Genomic DNA, 15,342 nt, shown 5'->3' with positions numbered 1-15,342 from the left:
GGCCCCGCCGCCCCAGCACGGCTGGCCCGGGGTCCCGGCCGGCCGGCGGCCAGCACGGCTTGTCTCCGTGGGCAGGCGGCCGGGGCTCGCCCCGGGACAACGATAAACCTCCGCAGAGCTTAATTTCCCGGAAAAGGGTTCTGTTTTTCTTATTAGTTGGCACTAATGGTCAAACTTTTTTTTTTTTTTTCTTTTTTTTGGAGTTTGTTTTTTTTTTAATATGATAGTTGCAGAAATGAAACTTCTGCTGCAACTGAAGAGTTGGGTTTTTTCAGGCAACAATTCTTAAAAACCTTTTCAAACTAAAGTAATCAAAATACTAATGAGTTTCAGCAGAAATATTTTGCTAGTTTCCCTTGTATCATTTTAAAGTGAAACCTACTTTAATAAACCTGGGTTTGTACGTAATCAAATAGTAGCGGGGACGTTAAACATTTTATGGTGACTCTGTCAAGGGTGTTACTTTTCCTTTATTTTTTTCTTCTAATGAATTTATATTGATTATTATTACGAAAAAAATAATAAACAAAGTGGTTAGGGTGGCGAAAGATAAACATTGCTGGCTAGGTCTGTGCTTCTCTGCTTCCCGGAGCTGCGGGTGCAGGCGTGTGTTCGTGCAGCTCCCAGCGCAAGGGGGCTCCGGTCATCATCATCGGGAGTTCTGGGGACACCGGGTAGTTTGAGTAATTACTAGATTAAAGGAACTACTGGTCTAACGAGGTACAAATTCACTGGGCCCAGTTTTAAATTCTGTTGTTGTGGATTACCGCTGACTACCAGAGGAATTTGATCCTCAGGTTATCAGGACACGGTGTGGAATCCTCAATATTTTGATAGTGAAGATGATATACAGACGTGCTGAAAAAGTGCATCTGTTTTTCAAAGATAGGAGAGTCTCTGCCTGTTAGATTTGCAACACGTGGACATATTTAGATAGATGCAGTGTAACTTGGGGGTCATAGCTATTTACGCTTAGATGTTTAATCTTTCCTGATCCTTCCGCTCAGGAGATATTTCTGAAACCTCAGGTATGGATTATCTTAAACTTTCTTAATTAGTTTTTTTTGTTTTGTCTCATTTCTCAAAAAATTAAGTGTTGTAGAATAGGCTGAGAGAGATTTTCATGCATGCTTAAAGAAGTTACTACTGTCATCTACAAATGTATTTAAGATTACTGTGGTTTTCAGGTGTGCAAAGTCAGCAGTGATACGGTACTAAGTCAGTGTGTCATTACTTATGTTGATTGAACAATCTGCATTTTTAATATTTTGTATTCTCTTGTGTTAATGTTGTTTGCCCATGGGTGTTTGGTATAGCAGTTCTGTACATCCTAGCTGAGGTGACTCCTTAAAACCTCGCTGCTATGGATTAGAATAGATTTGAGCAGCACTTGTCCCAAAGCACAAATGTAGAGGACTTTTAATTGTGTATCTGAGTCCAATTGTGTGGCAACAGTGCAGAGTGCTTCTTTATAAAGGCAGATTATTAGATTCTCAAGTGACTAGATTGCCTCATATGTGAGATCTGTTTACAAACCTTCTTGTTACTATGAAGACAAAACAGAGAGCCATATGCATTCATGTGGTCCTTGCTGAATAATGGTGCATGTGTCTACTTGAGTGTTTGGCAGTATATCATGTTTAGTTTATGTGGTGGCACCCTACAAGGCTATTCTTTTTTGACTTTTAACTATTTCTAATACCATTGGTTGTACTCAGTTGTGTGAGCAAATTTATGATCTGGCTCTGCATGTTTGTAACTAAGCTGGACATTTTTAAAGCAGGACATTTATTTCTGAGCGTTTTGCCAAACTTCTTTGCTTATTCATTTATTTAGGTGCTTTTTTAAAAAAGGAATCAAGGTGAATTGGATTGAAACAGAAGAAATGAGTACCATTTTGTATGTCCCTCTGCTCATCATTTTTGGTCAACAGCAGAGGCGATTACTATTACTGCTTTTGTAATTTAACCACGTTGGGTAAGGTAGTGGGAATATAGGAGCTGTGTGCCTGGCAGAGGTGGTTTACTGAGTGAAGTACTGCAATATGTACCCATCAAAGAGAAGAATGCTTGCTACTTAAGAGTATTCCTATATACAAGTCATAGTAATGTCTAAGTCGCAGTAATGTGACTGGGATTATGAAATATGGCTTGCCATCTTTCAAATTTGAGCCTGATGGGGTTTATAATAAGCTGTGGTTGTTTATATCGATAGTTATCTATCCAGCTCTGTAAGTACAGCTCAGCAAGTACTACTTGCTTGTAGTTGATTCTACCTAGGAATTGCAGGTAAATTGCCAGAGCTGTGTGCTGACTTCCTCTGTCTTAGGTCCCATCATGAATCGGGCCCATGAAGAGTTGCTTCTTCATGTCAATGGTCTTCACACAGGGTAAAAGGAAAATGTTTTATCCATTTTACCTCAGACTGTCATCATGTGGTTTTAAATTACTGGTCCTCCAAGCAGGAGGAATGCATAATTATTATTATTCTCACCGGTTAAAGGCTTCAGGAAGAGTTAATTGTTAATACTTTTGGGAGTTGAACAGGACTGTTGAGTGCAGAGGCTGCATACCTTTGTTATTTGGAAAAGATCCGATAACTTATGAGTAAACTGCTTTAAAAATTCTTTTTTTTAAAGAGGTGGGTTATTTTTTCTCAAGATTTCTTAAACAGCATCTCTGAAGTAGTATGTTACAGATTAAATATTTTTTTAAGTTATTTGGCTTTCTCCTGTAGTTTAACCATTTGTTTGTTGGTTTTGTTTTTTTTTTTTTGTTTGGTTAGGTGCTTTGGATTTTTGGGGTTTTTTTTCCCTTCAGTAGAATATCTAGCAGTTGCTAAAAAAGTGAAGAAACAGCAAGGGGTAGTGTAAGCTAGATGGAAAATGGAGAAGAGTATTTTTTGCATATTCAGTCAGTAATTTGGGATGCTACATTTAAATAAAATAGCACAGAATTATGATAGAACAATGAAAGTTTCAAGCTGGTTGTGCCATTCTTATAGGAAATAGCAGCTTTGTACAGACTTGTTTCGCTTTTGGATGCTTAAAAATTTTTATAAGACTTTGCAACAATTCCCCTATTTCAGCAGGAAATATTAAAAAAGCAGTTCACTGCAGCCATATTTTTCATTCTCAAGTGAAATTAGGGCTTGTGAAAATGCTGGTCTGACAGCCTGAGAGAAAAAATCCGCTGTAAATAGAAATATTAGAAGCTTTTCCATGACAACCAAGTAGCAAACCCCTGTTCAGACACTAAGAAATCGTTAGTGAATTTAAAGAATATGTTAATGTCTGGAAACATCTGTGTTTTTTTACATTTTTTTTTCTTCTTACTGAAATAGGAGGTACCATGGACATCTCATTTCACCATTCTGCTTTGTTCATAGATTGAACAATTGGCTTTACCCTCCCTACTCATTTGTAGAAGTTTTTCCCCAGTAAGGTTTGTCCCCAAGAAATTTCTCTCACAAAACTATGAGCATGGAAAAGACATGAGAGGATATGGGTGGGGGAACAATCTTATACAGTATTTCAAAATCCCCCATGTAGAATAAGACATTAAAGTACCATTTGCAATTTTGTCTGTCTGGAATCTCTTGCCTTTTTAATCGTCTTGTGGTTGAATTCTTGCCATCATTGATATGGTCTAAGCATAAGAGCATCTTCTTGCTCTGGGGAAGTGTTGTGGATTATGGGTACTTCTTTTCATTTGTCTTTCAGGCACATTCTGTACATCAGCAAAATGGTTACTCTGTTTTCTGTATGCCAGGGTAACAGCAATGGAGAGTGGACCAGTATTGATTATGTTTTCATATTTCCTTGTTCTGCCCTGGATGTGTCTCTTTTATGGTTTTTTCAACCTGGATATCACCTTGTACTTGAATAAGTGAAAACCTGTGCATGCTTTTTTCTCCCTTCACTTTCTTTGGATGGGAGTCTCAGGGCATACCTACCCAAAAATGTACCACTTGAGTGGTTTTCTTAAAGTAATACACTACACAAATATGGATTTAATTATCTGATGTAAATTCCCCTGGTACATGGTTACCCTGATATGACAAGTTTGTATAGTGATAATATCCCTTTTTTCTGAGTTTGTTTATGCACATTCTATAGCTGTCAGTATGAATTTTGTCTCAGCAGAAAAGTTCTTTCTAAATATGACATGGAAACCACAAGTAATGTAATAATGTACTAGGTAACGAGTTTATGGCCACTTCATGTACTCATGGGTTTGTTTTGTTGCACCTCGATTTGTGTTTTACAGAAAATAATTGCCATGTTTTGTTTTGGCTTTTTTTCTATTAGTTGATAGTTATGCTCTAATACAATTACAGAATCTGAAAAATGCAATTTATATGAAAGAAATTTGATCCTGCAGACCCAAAAAAAGAATAGTGAAGAATATGTGTGTTCTTAAATGTGTTTAATTGCAGCTTAAGTAAGTCATAATAAACTGTTGCAGCTCTGGCTAAAATCTTTGATTTATGTGAGTTGCAAAAAAGGGGGGAAAAAAGGACATAGAGTATTTTTTGAAAGGCTTGGGTTAATTGCTGTTGTGTCATACAGGAGAAATTCAAGGTTTGACTGCTACAGAAAGTTTCTTTTTCGGGTAGTAGTTTATTGGAAATTCCATACAAAGAAAAGCAGTTAGGTAATTTGCATGTATAGTTCAGTTTAATAGAAAAGTGAAAAGTGGAGGAGTGAATGGGAACTGAAATTACAGTGTCAGGTGGCATTTTAAAAGTAATGCAATAGAGTTTGACCCCCTTCATAAGAAAATACTCAAAAAAAAATAATAATCAGAAAAATTCCAAGTTGTTTTCTGTAATTTATGGTGAAGTTTAGACTTTTGTGGCTACAGTGAATAGTGTTGCTAAAGAAATGTAAAAAACTGAAAGTAAACTCTAACTGCAGAGTGTAAGATACAACATAACATCAGAGAATTTTGTTGGAATATTATTATTTATTGAGCAGTTTTTCCATTGAGCAATATCTGTGCTTAGGCAGAAAGGAGCTCTAAGTTTAAAAAATCTAGTGGCATAGGATCGGGGTTATCAAAATTAGTCTTATTAGACAGTGGGGTTTTCTTGCATCTTGGTGTGGGGTTTTGTTGTTGTTGTTGTTTTTGTTTGTTTAAATAAGATAAACGTCCCAGTCTCTGTATTTATGTATTTTGTGTTTGTGGCTTGCATTAAAACAAAACATGTGTAGTGTGTCAAGACAGAATAGTATGAAATAATAACCGAGGTTACCCTTCCTTGACAACAAGACGTGACACTATTTAGTTAGAGCAAAAACTATTTAGTTTAGACCAAAGCTAGTCTTCAACAGAGACGTAAGTTGCTGGCATCTATTAGCAGTCTTCATAGGTCAGTCTAGTTCATTTTGAGTGTAGTCTGCTTACAAAAGTTATAGAAGTATAGGAGTTTTATGTTCTTTGTCTCTCAAAGACAGCTAAAATAAATAGCTGAAAAAGAATATCTTTATTTGCTCTGAACTGTTGTCAATTTTTGTGAGGACTGGATGTGATTTCCTTTCTTTCTGCACAAGCGTTAGCAATGAAAAAGAGACGCCCTAGAGCATAGTGCAGGCCCGTGGTTCACTGACACCTCTGCAGGCTGGCAGTGTTAGCTGAGTCCTGGGTGACACCTGTGAAACTCTGATTCAGTTCGACAGTTGAACTTCTAAAACTGTTTTTTCAATGCTTTAGAAAAGAAAATTGACTGCAATTGATGGTCTTCTGTAACAATAGGGATGGACAGATTTTGACTTTTTTCCCATTTAAATCAGTTATGTTTACGAATGTAATTTCTGAAGCTGCTTATGAAAAGCCTTTTAAGTGCATTTGTCTGAAGTAAAACAGTTCTTCAGTGGAAAAGGCATTTATCTTTGGCAGGACATTCATAGACTCCTACAGCCAAATTCCCTGTCCTGTGTAAGTCAATAAAAGTTTCTACAGTTTGGTAAAAATAGGATTAAACTATCAGCTACGGGACTATAAAGCTGGACATCTTGCTGCTGTCTTGATATGATAATCTGTTTTGATCGCCAGGTGAGGCTGTAATACTAGGCTCTTTGAGTAAAGAGATTTAGTTTTAAAATCTCTTCAAAGCTATGTGAATTTAATTTTCTTTCAATATTGTTAGTAAATTTGTGTCAAACAAAACTTGCAGTCTGTTCCATTATTTTATGCTTGTTCCTGCAATAGTAGCAAAATCCCTTTAAAAGTTAGTGAATATTTTCACAGAGCTGCTTGGCTAGAATATTTGATTTCTTAAGGTTTAAATAATGGTTAAGTTACGTGTATTTAATTTGTGAGGTACAGCTGAATTTTGATACAGGCTTAGCAAGATGTTACTGATACATCTGAAGAAATTTGTGATAAGTGTAAGGGTAGGAGTCGTTTATGTAATATGCTTAGGAGGAAATGATATTAGTGAAATACAAACTGACAGAAAAGTATTTGTTTCAGAGCTAGATGTCAAGTACAGTGTTGCTACCTCTGCAGTTGTTTTTTATGGTTGAAAATGTTGGGATCGAGAGGACAGTGAAGTTGGTCCAGTAAATTATCTGTCCTGTTTGATATGTCGTATATTTTTAATCTCTGATTTACCTAATTACTAATTAAATACACGAATTGTGCTCATCTTTGACCTAATTCATTGTAGTGAGTAATGTTAATTATTGGTGGAGAACTTCATAGTCAACCACGCATTAGTAAAACTACTACATGATTTGGAGTAATTAGTAGGGCAATTTTGAGTCAGCTATTTTTTTCTAAACAAGTAAGGTTGTAAATTGGAACTGATACACAGTAGTATGATGGCACCTTTCCTTGGTCTGACAGGACTTTGGTCTGTGAAATGTGGGGAGGCGAAAGGATGACATACAATACGTTCATTTTCTCGTTTTTGTTTTTTTTTTTTTTCAGCTCAGCTCATACAGATTTTCAAGGATTCTATTAAATTAGTGATCTCTTAATGGAAAAAAGTTAACCACTCTGTATCTTACCCTTATGAACAGGCTTAAAGGAGAGATGAGAAAATAATAGAGATGGGAATGGAAGCGTTTCAGGTCTTCAAAATTTTTCTTTTGGAGAAAGGACAAGATGTGTTTACATGTCATCTTGGAAATGCTTGTTTTGCTTCTGGGTTGTACAGATTTCCTCCTCCAAGGCTGATAAACCTAAAACCTCCATGCTGGGAGGCTGGACTAGACACATTCTCTTGTAAAAGATGAGTGTACAGGAAGAACCTTTGCTTTAGTTTTGGTCCATGTCCTCTGTGTGATGCTTTTTAGTGGTGTGTCTGGTGTCTTTCCTCTTTGTTCTGTAGGAACAGAGAAGTAGCTTGCAGTAGATGTATCCTGACTTTCCTCCCTTGCTCCCCAGATCATCCTGTGCATGGCAGGAAAGAGAAGGACACATGGGACGATGGAATTCCTTTATGCACGCTTCTCCAAAACATCAGTGCAATATTTTCCACAAATGGAATGAATATGAGAGAAACCTTTCAATTTTCCTTCTCTTTCTCACTCACAACCTTATTAATTATAGAAGAAAACAGGAACATTAAATATACAGTTTTGAATGTATGCTGGTTGAGGATGAGTCTTAGAGGGGAAGATCAGTAAAATGGGGAGGGGAGGTTTGAATGTGACCAACAGTGGATTATAATTGCCTACAGGAAGTTATTTTTATCAGATCAAGTGTTCCTCTTACCTACAGAATTTCAGTAATTCAGTTATTAGAATCCCTGTCCAGTCTCAAGTTGTACAAGTGTGTGTTGATGAGTAACTAAGATCCCATGGAAAGCATATTCAAGGATACAGTGGTAACATCCTCTGACTTCCAACTTTGACATCTCCACAGATAGCTTGCACACAGGATATGATGCTTCTTATCTTGCTCAGTGCTTGAAGGTATTTATTTTTACATTTGCTTATGCATGGTTTTGATTTAATTTATTTGCAGTATCATTTGATCCCAGTCAATAGTTCAACCCACTTAACTAGCAAGCAGGGGAATAAAAGAAACTAATTTTGACTTTTTCTAAGTCAAGTGGGTTGTCTGGTGAGCCAGAAGTGTAATAAATACATTTGATGGCTGTTTACAGATTAACATACTAGAAAACAGAGCTGTGTTTCAGTTTCCTTGCCTAATTCAGACAGTGTCACATGCAGGTGATGGGATTATAGTAATCTTTTTATCTCGGCCAAAAATGCTTTTTTTTGGCTCCTGCATTGATGCTTTCCCATAAAAATGAACATATTACAGCAGAAAATGGAGGGGGTTTGCCACATTGTGTGAAGAAATGTTTAAGAATGCATGTCTTAAGTATATATATCTCAACTCATGTACATGATATGATGTGATCATAGCTTTTACCTCTAGTAATGTTCTGTTTCCTTCATACTACAATAAACCTGGAATAACTACATGAGAGGTCATGGTTGGAGGCCTGTCTTGAAACTGGGAGGAAGATTTGTCCTGGATTCCATGTAGGTTCAACTTCTGCTGTTGGTTAACTATCAAAGAAAATATTTTAAATAAATAAATTTATTTGAATTATTTATGTATGACTATTAGCATTTATTTCACTAATGTCTATATAGATACACATGTACAGCCAAATTTTGTTGAAAAGGGAAAAGAATCTTATTAGTTTTCAATGAGGAACTGCTGTGGTCTCACTTTGGTGAGTATGTATCAGAGTCTGCCCAGGATATCTTTCTAAAATGCTGTCCACTGCTCCTGGTGCTCTGCTGCTAGGAGGATGCAGCAGGATCAGTTAGTGAGCATGGCCCCATTTAGCTGCCTGTGACTGACTCAGCCAAGGTCATGTCTGCTTGGACCACAAAAACGTTTGCTTTTAAGCTGGAGCGCTTTGAATTCCTTTTATGTCCTCAAGTGTTTCTCAAGGACATAGTCACATCACTCTCAGTCTGCCCAGCAGGTTAAAGGGTCATTTTCCAGGCCCTGTCATCGATGGTACCTGACATTTACCTTGTGCATGGTGCTCCCCAAGCCTCACTCCCCTGCTGGGACGCCCACCTCCCTCCACACTACAGCTGAACTAGTGGTGCCAGCTCTCACGGTTGTAGGGAAGTGACCAGAAAGTCAATCCATGACTACCCGTGCAAATAGATGATGGAAATCAAAGCTATCCTAAAAATGCACATTGTGCCAACATGGGTCTTGTTGCTGGACCTTCACTTTCTCTGGAGTCAACACAAAACCATCTTGCTCTCATCTCACAGTTTTCTGATCAGTGCCCCATATCTGAGAAGACAACACCAAACTGTGCCCAGCACAGCTTGTGACACCGTGTGAACTGCCTTGTCTCTTGTGAATATAATGAGAATTCTGTCATTTTGCACCTTGTCCTGGCCAATAAAAGTGCAGAATGGGCAGTTGTTATTGATTTGATTTTTTTCTAATTTTTTTTCATGATGCCAGGATTTTGCCACTGGCTGTAGATAGGACTTGTAGTGCTGAAATAGTGCTCCTCGTGACTGTCTCAACCTATAAATGGAAACCTTCAGCATGCAAGGTTTGCTTTTCATTGAATATAGTGACACTAGGTGAGAATGTTGGAAAAACTGTCTACACAGAAACAGCCTCTGGATACTTCAGGCAGAGAAGACCTACAACAAAAAGCACTCTCAACAGAAATGCTCTTTACATTGCCAGATGGCATAAGATATTTTAGAAAAAAAATATGATACATTATGTACCCCAAGGTGCTTTCATTGAGATTTGAATATAAAGTCCATGATGTCTTAGGTGGAAGTGTTGCAACTAACTGGCTTAGAGCTGTGGTTTTAGCTTTTTTTTTTGTTATTATTCGTGGTTATAACCCAGCTAAAAAAGAAATGTGCTTGGAGCCAGGGCTGTATCTTAATTGTCCTGTGTACTCTCCCCAGTGAAATCCCATTTTCTGGTTTTGGAATTATTAAGATGTGAGAAACTTGCATTTAATTTCAGTTTGTGTATGATGTCCTTTTTTATTTTATTTTTTTTTAATGAGATCTGATGACTGTTTATTTCAAGTGGCATAATCTCAAACGTTTTTTTGGGGTTTTTTTTGTCTGTTTCTGGTATGGTTCAGCATAAAAAGAAAGATAAAACAATATATGCAAAAGGTTTGCATGGTTCTAGCATGATGTTTCATTCTGGTGCTCTACCTGCCCTATGTATCTGCTTCTCCATCAGTAGCCCAGTAGCACCAAACTGAATTAGGTTATCTCTGATAATGTAGATTTTTTTTTACACTTCCCCATTTCTGGATGTAATTTAAAATAAAATCTTGTACCTGAACTGATGGGTGGATTAGAGGGGAGATGAGGTTGTTGTTTTTTGTTTTTTTAAAAACAGTACAAACAAAATAAAAAAGGAAGAGGAAAAAGCCTAGTTCAACGAAAGCTTATGACATGATTCTAGAATTCATAACCCTGGGCAAAAAGGGCCACTTATTGGAGTACTTCTTGAGTAAGCTAATTGTTTGATAAGGATCCTTGCCTGTTTAAGTTGTTGGTTGTTGGAAATATTCCATTTCTAAATTTGTGCCTTATTGCGTACCCTAAGGTATGTGTACAACCCACTGTAATTGCACAGTTTATTATTTTATTAATGAGAGCCGTGATAATGTGTTGGCTCATGAATTCCCTCCAGTCCACGTACAGTCTCTTAATTGCCCAGGGTTCTGCAGTTCCGTCATTTGTTCTGGGGATGGTGACAGGGAACACAAGCAAATTTTCTGTAAGCATGGTTTAAAAAACTCAGTCCTTGCCCTAAAGCCCATGTTTGGTGTGATAATGGAACCAAAGTCTGGAAAGGCCAGATACCCTTTTTAACACACCCGTAATGAACGACAATAGAAGCGGCAGAAGGAAATTCTTACTACATAATCCCGAGTGCCTGAGACTTTGCCAGCTGAAAGCAGAGGACTGCACACCTTACTTGGCCTTCTTAACCATAACAGAGCACCTCTTAGCACTTCTTTGATCTGGGTCTCTCCTGCCTGCCTCCTTGCCCAAGCGGCTGGAAGACGCTCCGTTTGCTGCAAGGCACACAGCGGTGAGCAAGCATCTGGCATGCAACAGCAGCTCCTGCTTTTCACGTGCCTCAGGGGCAGCAGGCGTACTAGGCTGCCTGTTCCCATGTTCTGGAAACTATTTCTGTTTGCTTATCCTAGATCCACAGAGAAGGCAGCAGCAGCAGTGGAGGTGTGGTCTGTGGAATAGTCGGGGAAATCCAGTTTACTGTGTCTGTAACTCTGGAGACAAAACGTTCCCGTAAAAACCCGTGGCCAAACACCACATCCTCAAACCGGCGGCGCTTGCTCCGCAGTGCAGCCCAGCCCAGCTTTCCTGGTACGCTGTAAACCTCTGACCCTGGGTTTGCAACATTTGGGGAGCTCTCTGAGGATGTTGTGGCAGCTCGGGTAACCCCAGCCCACAGCACGGGGGGATGGCGATTCCCACGGAGCGTATCACAGGCTGCCTCCTTACTGTGGTGGCTGGTACCGTTTCCCACAGCTTCTGAAACTGCTCATTACAGAACTTGGCTCTTCTACAAGGGCTTTTCATAGCTGTAGCCCCTGTGGCTTGATGCAGCATGCTTTTCTGGAGGAACAGATGGTATATTGCGTAGAAAGTTACTGTATTTTTGTACCCCTGATTTGTATTTATTTATGTCCCTCTTCATCTTCCTCTCTTTTTTTTAAGGTGTGCATATAGGCCAAGTGCAGAACTTGGAATCGGTACTGGATTTGCCTTGGGTATATTCAACTTTATTTGTGTATGAGTGCACTATTTTACACTGAGCAGGGTTATACTTTCTGAAGTTTTAGGGAACAGATTTTTATCATTTGGATTGAAATTAATTCAAAATACTGCAAGGGGAAAAAAACATTTTCCCCTTAGAAGTAAGAAGATCTTTAAAAGAAAAAGCCAGTATCTTCTTAAACGAGCATTGTACTTACTGAAGTATAGTTTAGTTTTTAAGTCACTAGATGTGTTTTCTCTATCTAATCTTTGTTTTTTTTAAATTGATATCATCTGGTCAATTTGAGTGGAAATGCTACTCCCATGAGAAAAATATTTATTCTAAATATTATTGTTGCCTGGGATCTTGTTGAATTCATGGCATACAGAGGCAGTCAAGTTGATTTAATATTTTTAACATTTTTAAAGTGTTTTCTCTTTGTTTTCCTGAAAGCAGTTTAGATAAGTATTTTAGCAATTGCTTTTGGTTTCTGGAAATTAGGTTACTTATTGTTGAAAACTTCAGGTTCTTAAACATGGGTTTCAGATCTGCTTTGTCTTGATTAGACATTTGAAATAAAATATAAATGCTTCAAGCCACTAAATAAGGGCTTGCCTTTTCCCCTGCTTAGCTTCCTTCCAAAACACTTAATGTGTTTTGCCTGAAGAATCTTCATCAGCCATTGCTTATAAAAGATAGTTACAGTCACAGGGATTTGGTACCACTTAGCCAAATCACTTAATATATTAACTTCTAATGTGAATACCTATATAATTATATATTTAGATGTCTATGTATTATTTTGTCTCTATACACTCACATGTGCACAAGTGTGTATGTAAATATGTATAGACACACCACAGACACAAGTACACTCCCACACTATGTCTCTACAGACACTCACATCTGCACTAGCTGGGATCATCCCATTTCAAATTTAATGTTTCCATCCTAAACCCAGTCCTTACCATATAAGCAAAATGTTCCTCGTGGCAGCACAGCATTTTCTCAGAGGCTTCTGAATGGGAGGGAGGCTGCTCATCCCTGTGCCTGAAGACCCCCTCAGGTACCTGGCACGAGAGACCAGTGCTGGTGGCAGTGTCCTGCTGGGGCAGGAGAGCGTGGCATGGGGCAGCCAAATGCAGTAAATGAGGAGACAGAATGACAGGGAATACTTTGGGAATTTCTACTTGACTGCATTGGTGGTTGGATTATGCCCTTCAGCAATGGACAGACCCCCTCCTGTTTTCTGTGTGCTGCTGTATTTAGGCTGAACACCAGGTTCACAGTGAAAAGCAAGCCCTCCCTTCCCCCATTCCTTTTTTTTGCCACACATATTTTGAAGATAAATAATGACCTGCTATCAAGTGTTTCGGCAGCTTGGACTTTGTCATCTTTGTTTGCCTTGTTTTCATTATAAAATTGGTGCAGGGTATTTTAGTTAGCTGCTTGTAGGATCATTTGAGAGAATTCCCTTAGTAATGTGATAATTCAACAACAAAAAAAAGTCAAGATAATGGCTTTTCCACTTGCACTTCTCTTCAAATAGAAGTGCAAAATTATAAAAACCTTGTACATAATTTGAATTCCCAAGTGATACTCTATAGTGGCTTTATTAAAAGTATTGTGTGGATGGGTTGTAAAGGATAAAAGTGTAACTGAGTTTGTGGCAATCAATAAAGGTGTTAGATACTTTGTAAGTATCCAACTTTAAGAGTTGTTTTCCGTATGTATTTGTACCTACCACAACCAGTACCTGTTTTGGAGTGGAAAGGCAAGTGTTTTCATCAGTGTAGCAAGGGCACTGTCAGTGAGCCCAGGTCACAGTTTGCATCTGTCTCTTTGCTGTAAGTTTCAACCCTTTAATGAATAAAACCCAACACAACAGATAGAGCTCTTTTAAAAATATTAGGGTGGTATTCGGATATTATAGAGAGCATATTCCACTTTCTCACCATGGCAGAGATGGCGCTTTGTCAACTAATGGAACAGTAATCTGTAATTACATGAAAATTAACTCTCAGGACATGGCTGTGTGTTTGAATCCACTGCTGTTCCTTGTTACATTCTGTGCTCTTCAGCCGACACTGTATTGCAACAGGCAGCCATAGGTGAGTGGAAAAAGCCCATTGTGATTTGGCACGGCGGTGCCCGCTGGTTACACTGCCTGCCCTGGGCTGCTGCTGTGCCATGCACCAGTTGTCTCAGTGTGGTCAGAAGGACAAATTGACAGTGCATTTCCTTCATTCTTGGACATGAGTCTAAAAACAGTCGGCCAGGTTTGTCCTGAGTGAGTGCGGTACCAAGTAGTCAGATTAGAAAGAGGAATGACTCTTATGTGTTGTTCAGGGTGCTGCGCACAGTGGAAGCTTTCTTACAGTACTTTTGAAGGCTTCACCTCCTTTGTCCTTCTCTCAGGAGAATGTCACTACTTACATCTACTGCTTTGTATAATATGGGCTGGATTCTGTTTCAGTAACCACAGTTTTAAGGGTGAGATTCTTCTCACTTTACTCTGACTGAGCTAATCCAAGCTGTCTTTGCTGCAGTTAACGCCTGGGTACTGCAAATCATTGTCAATACCAAAGACTGATTTGTCTGCTTATTTTTTTATATTGAAAAGAGTCCTGATTATTAGTGCCAGATTGACAACCTTCAGGATTAGGTTTTGAAGCTAATGTCAGAACAATAAACAGTAGAGGTTTTTTCATGCTACCTGAAAATGAATCTTAGAGATATTACCTTTGAAAAATTTACCTCTAAAGGAAAGGGTAGAAAACAACCAAACCAGCTTGTATCCTTGTAGGATAATGCGTTTGAAAGTATATCCAAAATATTTAGGTTATAAATAATCAAAAGACTGTATCTGACCTTATTTTAGTAAAATGAGCAGTTTTGGTTATCTAGTGAAACTTCTTATGTCCCATGAAAGATACAGTATATCAAAGATAAAGTGTGGTGATTCCCGAGTTTCAGCTCTATTGTGCTGAATTACTTGGGATGGAAGCTCTCTTCAGTTCCCTGTGAGAACACAGGGTGGTTATTGCAGAATTAAGACAAAAATACTCTCTTCAGCTAGTAATGGTGGTGTGAGAATTCAGAAGAGCATTTTCCCAACTCCTTGTAACCTTTTTTCACTGAGGTTTGTAAGTACCTCTGTTTGAAAAACAACTTGTATCAAGTGGAGCACTGCTACCTAATCTGTCATATTTGATGTATGCTGGGACATGCTTATTGTGGGATGACTGTATTTATCACTGTTTTCACATGTTGTTCAGAGAGTCTCAAAAATGGGCCTGGAATGTCCTCTCATGAGTGAGAGTGTACTGTAAGCCTGTCCATCCCTCTGCCCGAGGAGAGAATCAGCTACAACCAAAACATTTCCTACAGGTGGTTGTTCAGACTGCACTTTGAAGCTTCAGTGGTGGGTGGAGACTCTGAAACCTGAAATTCTGACAAGAATCTCATTTGGATTCTTGTTAATGCTTTCCATTTAAAAAAGTCTTTCTAATGTTTAACTTAAGAAGGTAGTAATGATGGGTAGGACTGCAATCCAGATTCCCCTCTGCTT

At 38.4% G+C, this 15,342-nt stretch overlaps 1 protein-coding gene across 3 annotated transcripts in view; it reads left to right on the top strand.

Moving 5' to 3' along the window:
* The window catches only part of HIVEP2 (HIVEP zinc finger 2), a 137,688-nt gene that overhangs the window by 1,802 nt on the left and 120,544 nt on the right, over window positions 1-15,342 (top strand). For 2 of the 3 annotated variants that reach the window (XM_015620962.3, XM_015620958.3), the window contains exon 1: window positions 236-1,028. The exons of the other annotated variant lie outside the window; for it this stretch is intronic. The gene's annotated coding sequence lies outside the window, so the exon portion shown is untranslated. Of the gene's footprint in view, window positions 1-235; window positions 1,029-15,342 lie in introns of those variants that run through there. 3 annotated transcript variants of the gene reach the window in all.

Source organism: Parus major, chromosome 3 (genome assembly GCF_001522545.3).
Source record: "Parus major isolate Abel chromosome 3, Parus_major1.1, whole genome shotgun sequence".
NCBI lineage: Eukaryota > Metazoa > Chordata > Aves > Passeriformes > Paridae > Parus > Parus major.
The sequence above is the reverse complement of the archived record's forward strand: the minus strand, read 5'-3'. Positions and strand labels throughout refer to the sequence as shown.